The 13,589-nt window shown below is 27.3% G+C and overlaps 1 pseudogene; it reads left to right on the top strand.

Moving 5' to 3' along the window:
• LOC149181284 (GDP-L-galactose phosphorylase 1-like) overlaps positions 1 to 12,816 on the top strand; it is a 47,727-nt pseudogene extending 34,911 nt beyond the window's left edge.
• Positions 12,817 to 13,589: the final 773 nt, after the last annotated feature.

Genomic DNA, 13,589 nt, shown 5'->3' with positions numbered 1-13,589 from the left:
CTTTATACTTCAAGTATCATAATCCCGACATCAAGTTAGAACATCTAATTCTACCACACGTTTGATTTACTAATCTTAACAAAAGCTTACCACAATCAATAAGAGTATCAAACTTATTGTTATAATTATATCATTATTATCACAAGCATTAATAAACGTATTTAGTTACCATATATAAAAAATAATGAGCTAGTCTTATTTATGAGATCAAGAAATCCACCATGACTTAAATGAAAGATGCTTACCAAATAACAAGAGCACCAATATATATCACATGTTCTATAAATCAAACTTACCCAAATAACAATATCACCAATATATATCTCATGTACTATAAATCAAACTTACTTTCATATTATTGTCACACCTTAGGGCTTACCTTACCATCCAATATTGTGGCTTACATACCTTGTAGTATTCATGTACCTTTGTAGCTTGTAACATATATTTTTTATTGACATTCGTAGCTCTTCACTTCCTGCACTAGCTATCTTTTCATGTACCTCAAATGATCCTCAAGAAGGATCTACTTATCCCATCTCATCATGAATTTAGAAGTAACCACATACTCAAACATTCATGCAGGGAGAAATAATCAAATCAATAATCATAAACAAGAATAAAATCACAAAGAGGTAACATAAATCTAGAAGGTAATTATCTTTAACAAGAGGATATGAACTTCCCCTTGAACCATCCTTCTAGAGACATTACTATCCATTGTCCATATCAATGTCACCTTTCATTTTTCCATCGACTTCATCAACAACCAAGGCTATCAACCCTTGACACAAATCTAGAACATATTCACATTGATCATGTTTCAAAATTGCAAAAACTCAAGCCATCACTTTATCCTAGGGTGTCTTCCAAACCTTAACCTCATGTCATCCATAAAACCCTAACAACCAGATTCCCTAAGGTTTCCTTCAAACCCTAGTATACCTTTAGGTCTCCTCCAACTTCTTGTGCTTCCATCAGAGGTGTATTCAAAGGGGTGATCTTCAATGACTTTTCTTCAACCCAGCTCTAATACCATGTGAATTTTTCTTAGGGATATATTTTTCTTTCCTTTAGATAATTGAATTTCATCATTTACATATTAAATTCACCCCAAAACATTGTATCATTATTCAAATTTTCAACATTATTCAACAACATATGCAATTATATAGAAATAACAGCATCATCATTAATGCATCAGAACATAAAGGACAATTGAAGAGAATCATTCACACATAGAGACACCAGGATTGGTTGGAGACCAGGGAAAAACCCACTATGGGGAAAACCCTTTCAACTTCTTCTAATTATTAGATTGTCATTGAATGATTCAGTAAAGAGAGAGTACAACGATCCATATCTTCAACCATAAATCTATCCAACAAAATCAGCTAAATAATTTCCATGAGATGAACCCAAAAATGCTAATAATCAAAAATCCGATTCAAAAGACTGTGATCAATTATCTCTATCTACAATCAACTTTCGAACTCTTTGGTTAACTGGCGAAAAAATGGGTCAACTGAAAAATTCAAACCCTAGGTCTCAAATGCACAGAGATAGTGTTGTGTGTATGGCTAAAACCCTTCAATTGCATGCATAGTTTTGCATTCCTAAAGTTATAACTGAAATATGTTTGTGATAAGCCTACAGTTGTGACCCAAAATCCTAGACACGTGTGCAAGCTTCAGACCATGCAATTTCAGACCTGTGTGAGCTAATCTACACAAATTCACTCAGACCTGTGTGAGCCAAGAATAGAATAACTTTTCTTGATGATATCCAAATGAGGTTCACGTCACTTGTATTTATAGGCTTCTAAGAGCATCCAATTTTCTTTAGGGTCAACCTGATCAAATGTGCACATGTGGGCTTTAATTCAAAAATACACTTTCCCTTGTCCAAATTAGGTGCTTCAATAGTCAAAATTGGTCGTCTCGAAAAGAGGAATCTAGTCCCATGCTTGGAATTTGATATTAAGTTGCCAAACATTAACATCGAGGAGATTTGTGCACAGGCTCTAATGATTCACAGTAAGGTACACTGAAAGAGGCTTTAGACAGAAGGCTAATGGCCCTAATTCTTGTTGGGAAAGGTGACCATGAAGGAGCCTTGCAAAATCTGGGGTTGCTATAATAAATCCATATATATGGAAACAAGGAGGAAAACAATTAGATAAATTGAATAGACATATGTTAATTGTTAATCAACTCTATTGTAATATATATATATATATAGAGAGAGAGAGAGAGATATGTAGATATAGATATAGATATAGATATATATATATAGATAGATATATATATATAGATAGATATATCTCTATATATATAGATATAGATATAGATATAGATATATATATATAGATAGATATATATATATATATATATATATATATATATATATATATATATATATATATATATATATATATATATATATATATATATAAACTTTGAGGAGAACCATTATATAAATTGAATACACAAATGTGAATTGTTAATAAGCTATGGATAGATGATAAAGGCTCCACATTGTTGTTTCTTTAGGAATTTTCCTTCAAAATTCTTGTCTCTTGTCGTGTCTTCTTGTATTATATATTTTATCACTTCAACGAAGATAGAAACTCTATTTACCAATATTTATGGTCGTTTCAATCAATTTCCAACTAACTTAATTTTTGAAAAAATAAAAAATACAATTAACTATCTTAAAACGTTATGACTTTTCAATTTCCAACTAACTTAATTTTTGAAAAAATAAAAAATACAATTAACTATCTTAAAACGTTATGACTTTTCATATTTTGTTTATACAATAGTAAATTCAAAAATGGGCAGAGGTACTCCATAAATTGCTCCATGTTACTCTAAATTAGATCTTTGTTCATGGTATAAAATAAGGAAGATGCTTTGCATTACTTTTTTCTTTTGATTTTACTAAAATGTGAGATTCAAATGTTACTCCATGCTTTAAAGAAAGGGTAATTCCATGCTTAAGTAAAGAGTATTGCAAATCATATTTACTAAATCAAGAGTTCAACTAAAATTAAGTCATAAAATAGTTTTTCTCCGCATCCAAATTGGGATTGAATCAATTTCACTTAATTAATTAATGATTAATTTTATTTATTTTTAAATTTATATTAGTTTTATTCCATTTTTTAATATAATTTTGAAATAATGTAATTGTTTAATTGGTGAGTGATAGTCAAATATGAAGTTCAAGTCACCAACTTAACTTATATTTAAGGAAAAAACATACATAACACAAATAAAAAGCTAACCTAAATACATTTTTTTCTAAATACCAAAATAAAAATAAAATAATATTATTAACCCATAATAATATAATTGGCATATTTGAATAGCCCAAGGAAACAAATACTATAACATATTTCATTCCTATGGTAAAACTCATAGAATGCTTTTGTATTATGTGAAACTCGAGGAGCACGAACAAAACTAAATGGAGAAATCGTAATAGAATATTTTAAGATGTATTTTAGAGTGTATTGCTTAATTTTTAGTTTTATATAAAGTTAGTTTTGTTTGTATGTGTTAGTTAATTCTTAATGTGTTTAAATTTTTTTATTTTAAAATTAAAATAAGTTTATACTAATATATAAATTAAATTAAAATTAATTTTTTTATAACATATTAATTTAATTAAATAAAATTGGAATAACATGGAAAAGATTGATAGGATCTTTGTTATAGATAATATAGCTAAATTGAAAAGTGGTTCAATTTTAAAAAAATAAAGCAATTAGATTTTGAGAATTAACTTTTGCTTATGGATGATAAGAGTAAATTGAAAATTGATTTAAAAAAAGCAAGCAATAAAAAAAAATTGGGTGGGGTGATATTTGCAAGTTTAAGTTATTGTATTTATAAAATTTTAAGTCTTCGAGGGATTTAACATTAAAGATGAGTATGATTTAAAAGTGTAATTTTTAAATGATTTTAACAATTTAAAAACTTTTAAACATAGTTACTAAATTTATCTCAAGTCATGATTTTAGTAATTATGTAAAACATTTTTTAAAAATTTCTTTTTAGTTCACTTTTCATCACTTTAGGCTTTTGGATTTGGTCTTTGGATTATATGTTAGACGATTGGAAGATGTTCAACCATTCGATCATCTTAGACCAAGGTAATTGGAAGGAACAGTCTCGAGATGTAAACACATAGTTTATTAAAACTTTCCAACTGTAAACATTTGGTTTATTAAAACTTTCGTTTTATTTTTCTTATCGTTATTTATTAGATGAATGAAGAGTTGAGGTTTTTGAAACAAAAATTTTCTTTTAGAAAGTCAAATCTTTATAGACATTCTAAAATCTTTATTGACATTTTGCTAATATTTTTAATGTATTGTTAGTTATCTTCATTAAACAATAAACCTATCAGAGACACCAACAAAGTTTTTCTTTTCTCCGGTGCAAATTTGTTTCTTGAAATTCCAATATGTTTTTTTCTCTTCTCTGCTGCAAATTTGTTTCTTGAAATTCCAATATGTTGTCTGTACGCAGGTAAAAACAGCATACTTATACTATTTTTTTTTGGTTTCCAAAGTAAGTTGAATGTGGCCTTTTGTGGCGAAATAAAGGAGGATTTTTTTACCCTAAACATGCCACCTAGCGATATCCAAAGCTCAATCCGACATTTTGAGAACGCTGAGGAACAAAGAAAAAAATATTTCCTTATTGTTTGTGAAATCCTTTTGTATACTGGGATCTCCAGCGGGCCCTTCAGCTTTAAAATAAGATAAATACAAGGCGTATAGTGCAATTATCCGAGGATTTCATAGGCTTGCTGTGAGCATTCTAGGTTCAAAATATATATATATATAGATATATTTTTTTACGTATCAGCACATTTATGTGCATTTATGTGTTTGTAACAGTACACTGAATTTTACTGGGGTTGGATTGAAGTAGTATATATTTATGTTTATATCTGATTATATATTATTTTAATTTAATTTATATAATATTAATGTAATGTTATAAAGTATTTATATTTAAATTTCAAAGTGCTTTTTCTATATTAAATTATTATTTAAAATATTTATTTAATAATTTATTCAATATAAATTATAATTAAAACAGTTTAACCAACCAAAATTTATATTTCAAATCTCAACAACCCATCAATTATATTCAAAGTCTCAATAACCCTTATATTATAGAAGAGAAGATTCATATAAATAACTATGTAAATTATAACTTATATTATAGAGGGGATTTATATAAATAACTATCTAAATTATAGAGAAGGTTGAAGATTCATATAAACATCTATGTTGATCATGTTAAAGAGATTTTAATTTTTCATTTCATGCATTTTAAAATTGTGATCATAAGAATATATTTCTTATTTCTACATTTATTGATAGGAACATAATCTCATTTTACATTTTTTATTTAGGCCATTAAAGAAGTTCATGTATTTTATTTAAACTAATTAATATTGAGGTGATTTATTTGACATGATGAAGAGGTAGTTTCGCCAAGCTTACAAAAAAAAAAATATTATTAATTCTCATTTTATAGAGGAAAAAAATACTGTAACCACTTTCAAATTTGGTTATTAACATTGTATAATTTTTTATATAAAAACTATTTTTTAAAGCCATTTTTAATATGAAAGTATTTTCCTTATTCAATTTGTCTGCAAAATATTTAAGCCGCTGAATAATTTTTTTAATGATTGTTGTATTCATGTAAGAGCTTTGTTGTTTTTAAGTTGGTGGTGATCATGACATGGTATATATTTATGTATTTGTAACAGTGTATTGAATTTTACATATGTTGGAATTGTTGGATTTAAGTAGTACATATTTTTGTTTATATCTAATTATATATTATCTTAATTTAATTTATATAATATTGAATGTACTATTATAAAGTATTTATTTTTACTATTTAAATTTTAAATTGTTTCTTCTATACTAATATCATTATTCAAAATATTTATTTAATAGTTTATTAAATATATGTTACAATTAAAACAACTCAACCAACCAATAATTATATTCCAAATCTCAACAACCCACTAATTATATTTCAAATCTCAATAACCCACATATTATAGAGAAGATTTATATAAATAACTATGTAAATTATAGAGAAGATTCATATAAGCATCTATGTTGATCATGTTAAAGAGATTTTAAATTTTCTTTTCATGCATTTTAAAATTGGCATAATAAGGATACATTTCTTATTTCCACATGTATTGATAGGAACACAATTTCATTTTACATTTTTTATTTAGACCATTAAAAAGGTTAATGTCTTTTATTTAAATTAATTATCCAAAACCTCAATTTTATTAATTAACATTTTTAATTTAGATTATAAAATTAATTAATATTTTTTAAGTTAATTAAAATAAGTCAATTTTATTGATTAATTTTGTAAATACTCTTTTCAAATAATTTAAATTAAAAAATAAACTAAAATAATTAGTGTTAATTATCAAAAAAAATATTTATTAAAAAAAGTAAGACATTGTTAAATTATCAAAAATAATTTGTGTATTAATTCCCATTTTATGGAGGGAAAAAAAAAACTCCAGCCACTTTCAAATTTGGTTATTAGCATTGTATATTTTTTTTATATAGAAACCAATTTTTTAAACCATTTTTAATATGAAAGTATTTTCCTTATTCAATTTGTCTTGCAAAATATTTAGGTGTTTGGATATTTTTTTTAATGATTGTTTTATTCTTGTAAGAGCTTTCTTGCTTTTAAGTTGGTGGTGATGATGACATGGTCAAAAGGTTTCACTTAGTGAATCTATGATATAGAACATCATTCATGATATATCATAGAATGCCTTAGTTTCATTATATACTAAAAAAAATTTCTTAATATATCTTTCCAATTTCAAAATTTCCTTTTTTTATTTAATATTTTTTCTCTCTTTTCTTTTTTCACAAGGACATTATTGTTTGCATATATTGTCAATACCTGTCATGCCACTTGTGGGAATTGAATTTTTTTGAGGAGGTTTTCATTCCTTCCTCCCAATCACTAGGGATAACCCCAATTGACATTTTACTAAATATCTTATAAATGTATTTTTTTTCTTGATATTTTTAATACCAATTTTTTCTATCCTTAATAAGAAGATAGGACATAACTACTATAAGCTTGACAATAAAACAAAGGGAAACAAAACAAGTGCATTGAAATTCAAACATAGATATATCACTATAATAATATAGCCTTGGGGTTCAAGGGAACGCCTTTTTACCCATTTATTTGGTCTAATACATGGTCATGCCCTTCTTGAGAAGGATTTTATGTATATGGATATTCTATTTGTAGACTTGAAAAGGTGAACCATCTTAAGTCATGACTTTTGCTTTAGATCTATGATCTTTCAAATAGCATTGTATTATAGTTTTTTATATATTAATATAAATATCAATTTTTATTAATAAACAAAAAATTGTATTATGTTGTACTAGGGGTGTATCAAATGTATGTACAAATATTACGATACAAGGAATGCACTAAAATAGAAATAAAAATATCATAGCAAATGTTGGCGAATCCTTAATTTCAATATGTAATTTTTCCATATGTCTATGTTTTTCTCTCGAAAAAATTTAATATGACTCCATAGTAGTCTTTAATACAAGGTCAACATAATTCTATCATGTTGAGGTAAAGTGTTTTACAAAGGACAAGATGGGCCTTGTCCATGTAGCTAGGTAAATTCCTTGCTAATAAATACTATCATAACTACATAAAATTGGGTTGATATATTGCTTATACCTAAAAGTATTAACTAGAATTTTACAAAACATTTTAAACACTCATACATTGCAAAGCTTGAAAACATAGAACTCAAGAAAGCTCAAAAATATCATCAAGAAAGTGGTTAACAAACCACTAAAGCAGTGACAGAGGTTATTGAGAATCTGTAGCAAGCTCATCAATTACTATCAAAGAATTTATATGAAAGACAAACACCTTGTCTCCATGTAGGAGATCTTATTTAATTTTATCATATTGAAGCATTTCTAATTTGAGAGTTTATTGATATGTATTTCAAATCTCAATAACCCACATATTATAGAGAAGATTCATATAAACAACTATGTAAATTATAGAGAAGATTCATATATGCATCTATAAACACCTCATCTCCATGTAGGGGATCTTATTTAATTTTATCATATTGAAGCATTTCTAATTTGAGAGTTTATTGATACACATTTCAAATCTCAAAAACCCACATATTATATAGGAGATTCATATAAATAACTATTTAAATTATAGATAAGATTCATATACGCATCTATGTTGATCATGTTAAAGGGATTTTAATTTTCTTTTCATGCATTTTAAAATAAACCCATAATAAGGGTACATTTCTTGTGTCTACATGTATGGATAGGAACACAATTTCATTTTACATTTTTTATTTAGGCCATTAAAAAGGTTAATGTCTTTTATTTAAATTAATTATCCAACACAACAATTTAATTAATTAACATTTATAATTTAAATTATGAAACTAATTTATATTTTCTTAAGTTAATTAAAACAATGTCAATTCAATCAGTTAATTTTGAAAATACTCTTTTTAAATAATTTAAATTAGAAAAACAAATTAGTGTTATATATATATATATATATATAAAATAATACATTCTTAAATTATGAAAAATAATTTGTATTAATTCTCATTTTATGGAGGAAAAAAAAAGCTTCAGCCACTTCCAGATTTGGTTATTAGCATTGTATAATTTTTTATATAGAAACCATTTCTTAAAGCCACTTTTAATATGAGAGTATTTTCCTTATTCAATTTGTCTTTCAAAATATTTAAGTGGTTGGATATTGTTTTTAATGATTGTTGTATTCATGTAAGATCTGTGTCACTTTTAAGTTGGTGGTAATGATGACATGGTCAAAAGGTTTAATTTAGTGAACCTAAAATATATAACATCATTCATGGTATATCAAAGAATACTTTAGTTTCATTATATATTGAAAAACATCTCTTAATATATCTTTCCAATTTCAAAATTTCTTATTTTTATTTAATATCCTGTTTAAGTTGGTTGTGATGATGACATGGTCAAAAGGTTTCACTTAGTGAACCTATGATATATAACATCATTCATGATATATCAAAGAATACCTTAGTTTCATTATATATTGAAAAAATATCTTAATATATATTTCCTATTTCATAATTTCCTATTTTTATTGAATATCTTTTTTTTCTTTCTCTTTTTTCTAGGGACATTATTGTATTCATATATTGTCAATACTTCCACTTGTGGAAATTGAATCTTGGTGGGGAGGATTCCATTCCTTCCTCCCAATCACCAGGGATAACCCCAATTGACATTTTACTAAATATCCTATAAATGTATTTTTTTCTTGATATTTTTAATACCAATTTTTTCTATCCCTAGTAAGAAGATATGACATAACTACTATAAGCTTGGAAATAAAATAAAATAAAGGGAAACAAAACAAGTGCATTGAAATTCAAACATAGATATGCCACTATAATAATATAGCCTTGGGGTTCAAGGGCAAGACTTTATATTATTTTTACCCATTTATTTAGTCTAAGACATGGTCATGCGCTCCGTAAGAAGGATTTTATGTATATGGATATTCTATTTGTAGACTTGAAAAGGTAAACCATCTCAAGTCATGACTTTTTCTCTTGATCTATGATCTTTCAAAATTGAAAGAAAAATTATCTAACTAGCTAGCTATCAAGATTGCCTATGTAGTAATTTGTAAGTGTATAAACCAATTAACTCATTGATATTTTCTTCTCATTACAATTCAAAAACATACTCATTAGGAGAGCTACAAGAGATTTTGATTCTAAGCTCAATCTAACCTAGGGGATTTCTTATTTTCCTTTAGCTATAAATGAGTTCTTTCTTTCTTGTACTTTAACATTGTATTATGGTTTTTGATATATTAATATAAATATCAATTTTTATTAATAAACAAAAAAATGATATTATGTTGTACGAGGGGTGTATCAAATGTATGTACTAATCTTACGATACAAGGAATGCACTAAAATAGAAATAAAAATATCATAATTTCTAGTTAGTGCTAGAAATTTTCAAGGTCTACTTTTTAAAACTAAGCAAATGTTGGTGAATCCTCAATCTCAATATGTATTTTCTCCATATATCTACTTTTTTTTCTTGAAAATTTTTAATAAGAAGTTCCATAATAGTCTTTAATACAAGGTCAACATATTTTCTATCATGTTGAAGTAAATTGTTTTACAAAGGACAAGAGGTGTCTTGTCCATTATAGCTAGGAAAATTCCCTACTAATAAATACTATCATAACTACATAAAATTGGGTTGATATATTTCTTATACTTAAAAGTATTAACTAGACTTTTACAAAACATTTTAAACACTCGTTACAATTTCAAGGCTTGAAAACATATAACTCAAAAAGCTCAAAAATTTCATCAGGAAAGTGGTTAACAAACCACTAAATCAGCGATAGAGGTGATTGAGAATCTATAGCAGGTTCATCAATTACTATCAAAGAATTTATATGTAATACAAACACCTCGTCTCCATGTAGAGGATCTCTTGCTATTTAATTTTATCAAATTGAAGCATTTCTAATTTTAGAGTTTATTGATATTTATTCTCTAGTTAGATGACTTCATTTGATTTTTTACTTGTTTTATGTATAAAGCATTAAGATCAAAACCTTTTCTTTGATGCAAAATTATGATACATATACATTTTTGTGAGAGAGAGAGAAGGAGTTTAAGTGATTTTCATTTATTTCTATTCTAGGTCACAACATGCTCATAATTTGGGGGAATCGGAAGAATATGTGTTAGATGGGTGAATTCTCTGATATAGGAAGTGGAGTTCTTGTTTTCTTTCTATGAAACTACTACATTGACATACTTACATTTGGAATGACCACACTGATGACAATTATTCTTCGTTGTATGGGTTATATCCAGCCTTCCCATTTACCTTTCTCTGAGCTTGCGAAATTTGTGATTTGTGCCAATTTCTCCATTGTTGGCATGAATGTCAGTCTCATGTGGAATTCTATTGGTTTTTACCAGGTGAGATTGATACACTTGTTTTCTCTGTTTTGCAAACAAGTATCCCACTCCTTTGTAGGATTTAAATCAATACACTCACTTTCTCACCTTTTATGTTCATTTGTATGTAAATAAACAATTTAGTTGTTGTTAGAGTTACTAAGAATTGTTGGAATTTTTTTATATGGAACCTAATACATACTAAAAATATTACATCCAATAAAAATTTGAAAGTATGGAAAATTGCAGGAACATATAAAATTTCAAAGTGCAAAATGTGATGCAAATTCTTGAAATTTGTTATTCAGCATACATTAATTTGGGTATGCCTTTTGGGGTGATTTTTTAAGGACATGTTTTGACGTGGATTATATCCACAAACTGTGTGGGGGTAATAAATTGCAAATCATCCCTGGCAAATATGGTTTCATTGCTGAGCTAAATCAAGGGTATCATCTTAAGAAATGTCCTATTGAATTTCGAGTGGACAAGGTGTTGCAGGGATTCGACCTAATAAATTCAACTTCACCAAAGTAGGTCAGGAAGAGGTTATTTTCTCTTTTTAAGAAAGAAACGAAAAAAAAGTTCATCACATGGAAAAATCCCCTGCCTTTGACAGTCAAATGTGATTTCCATAAATGTAAGCTAAAATAATGATGATGGTAGCATGTTGTGATGCAGTGTTTGAGGTTTTTTATTGTAATTTGATGCATTGTTTGAGGATTTTTAATGTACTTTGATGCACTTCTGATGTTATTCTTTGTTATACTATAGGTGATTCCAATTGAATATGGGTATGTGCTTCTTGTGCCTAGAGTATTGGATTGCTTGCCCCAATGCATTGACCATGATAACTTGCTGTTAGCGTTGCATTTGGCTGTCGAGGCTGGCAACCCATTTTTTCATCTTGGGTACAACAGCCTCAGAGCTTTTGCAACTATAAACCATCTATAGTTCTACTTAAGTACAATATTTTAGTTGCAATATTTGACTCTTTACTCATTGAAACTATTTCGGTGCAACTTTTGAAAGAAAATAAGAATAGGTTAAAGAATACATCGTTTTTATTTTTTTCGATTCGATAACTAATTTTCAACTGTAAAGATATGCTTACAACTGTGATATTTGAATATTGTGCAAATTGGCATGATGAATCAATGTGGAAGGATTATTTCCTTAACATTCCTTTCCCCATCGAAAAAGCACCCACAAAAAGAGTACCATGGAAGTTTGAGAAAGGTGGGGTCAATATCTTGCAACTTCTCCACTATCCTGTGAGGGGCCTAGTTTTTGAAGGGGGTCATACTATGGAGGATCTCTCTAATACTATTGGAAGCACTTGCATCTGTCTTCAAGATAACAACATACCATACAATGTTCTCATTGCAAATTGTGGCAAAAAGGTGTTTTTGTTTCCTTAGGTATATTGTAGTAGCATATTACCAATATTTGTTCCTCCATCATGCAACAATGTAGTTGAGATTGATGGTTATGTTGAGACTTGTTTCTTTTTATCAAGTGTAGAATCCTTTTTTATATTATTAAACATCTTCAAATTGTGTATGTAACTAGTGATATGCAGAAAAACAGGCTTTGGGAGAAGTGGACCAAGAGATATTAGACACTCAAGTTAATCCTATTGTGTGGGAAAACATGAATGCATTTAAAAACTTAATGGTAAGTTCATTGCAAAAGAAGGATACCCCTATATACAAGGTTTGAGCAATAGTGCGGGAAATGTTTAGCTACATGGCTTCTTTGGGGGTTCAATTTTTTTGGTTTAGAAGCATATCGGTAATGAGCATTGTCATACCATTGATGAAGACATGTATAATATACCTTTGTGGTAATGTACACTGTGGTTGGAAAGATGGCATTCAATACACATTTTCTCCATGTATTGTTGTGAGACTCTCCAAATGAGGGCTTTTATGTATAATTGTAATGCCACTAACCAAAAATATAGTTTGGTGGATATGTTAGACCATATTTTGGTTCTATACACATCACACTTGTTTGATTTCTTGGTTAAGGATTCATACATATGTGTGGAAGATCTTGCTATCTCTCACAAAGTTTAGTTCTTTTTTACTATTCCACTAAAAGATATGAGGACAATGTTTGATTCCATATATGCTCAACATGAATTTAATTTCTAAATAAGAAAAAAAAATCTAATTAAATAAAAATGTCATCTATGAAAGAAAAAATAAATAAATAATAGTTTTAGTTAAAAGTGTTATTTACAATGCAATTTGTTTATTTATAATTTTAATAAGAAAATGAGAAAAATTACATTAAAATTGGTTCATTATCTAAATATAATTGTTATATTATTAATTAATATCATCTAATGAAGTGTTTTTGGAGAAGGTTATTAGTATTAAAATCTAATGAATATGATATCCAATTCCTAAATGGGAAACCAATAGTTTATTTAATATCTTTTCAATAAAATATATATAGAGACATGGAGTATTTGAAATTGTTTTTAA

Source organism: Pinus tabuliformis, chromosome 3_2 (assembly GCF_031772625.1).
Source record: "Pinus tabuliformis cultivar Carrire ecotype Pingquan chromosome 3_2, CPIR1, whole genome shotgun sequence".
Classification (NCBI taxonomy): domain Eukaryota; kingdom Viridiplantae; phylum Streptophyta; class Pinopsida; order Pinales; family Pinaceae; genus Pinus; species Pinus tabuliformis.
The sequence above is the reverse complement of the archived record's forward strand: the minus strand, read 5'-3'. Positions and strand labels throughout refer to the sequence as shown.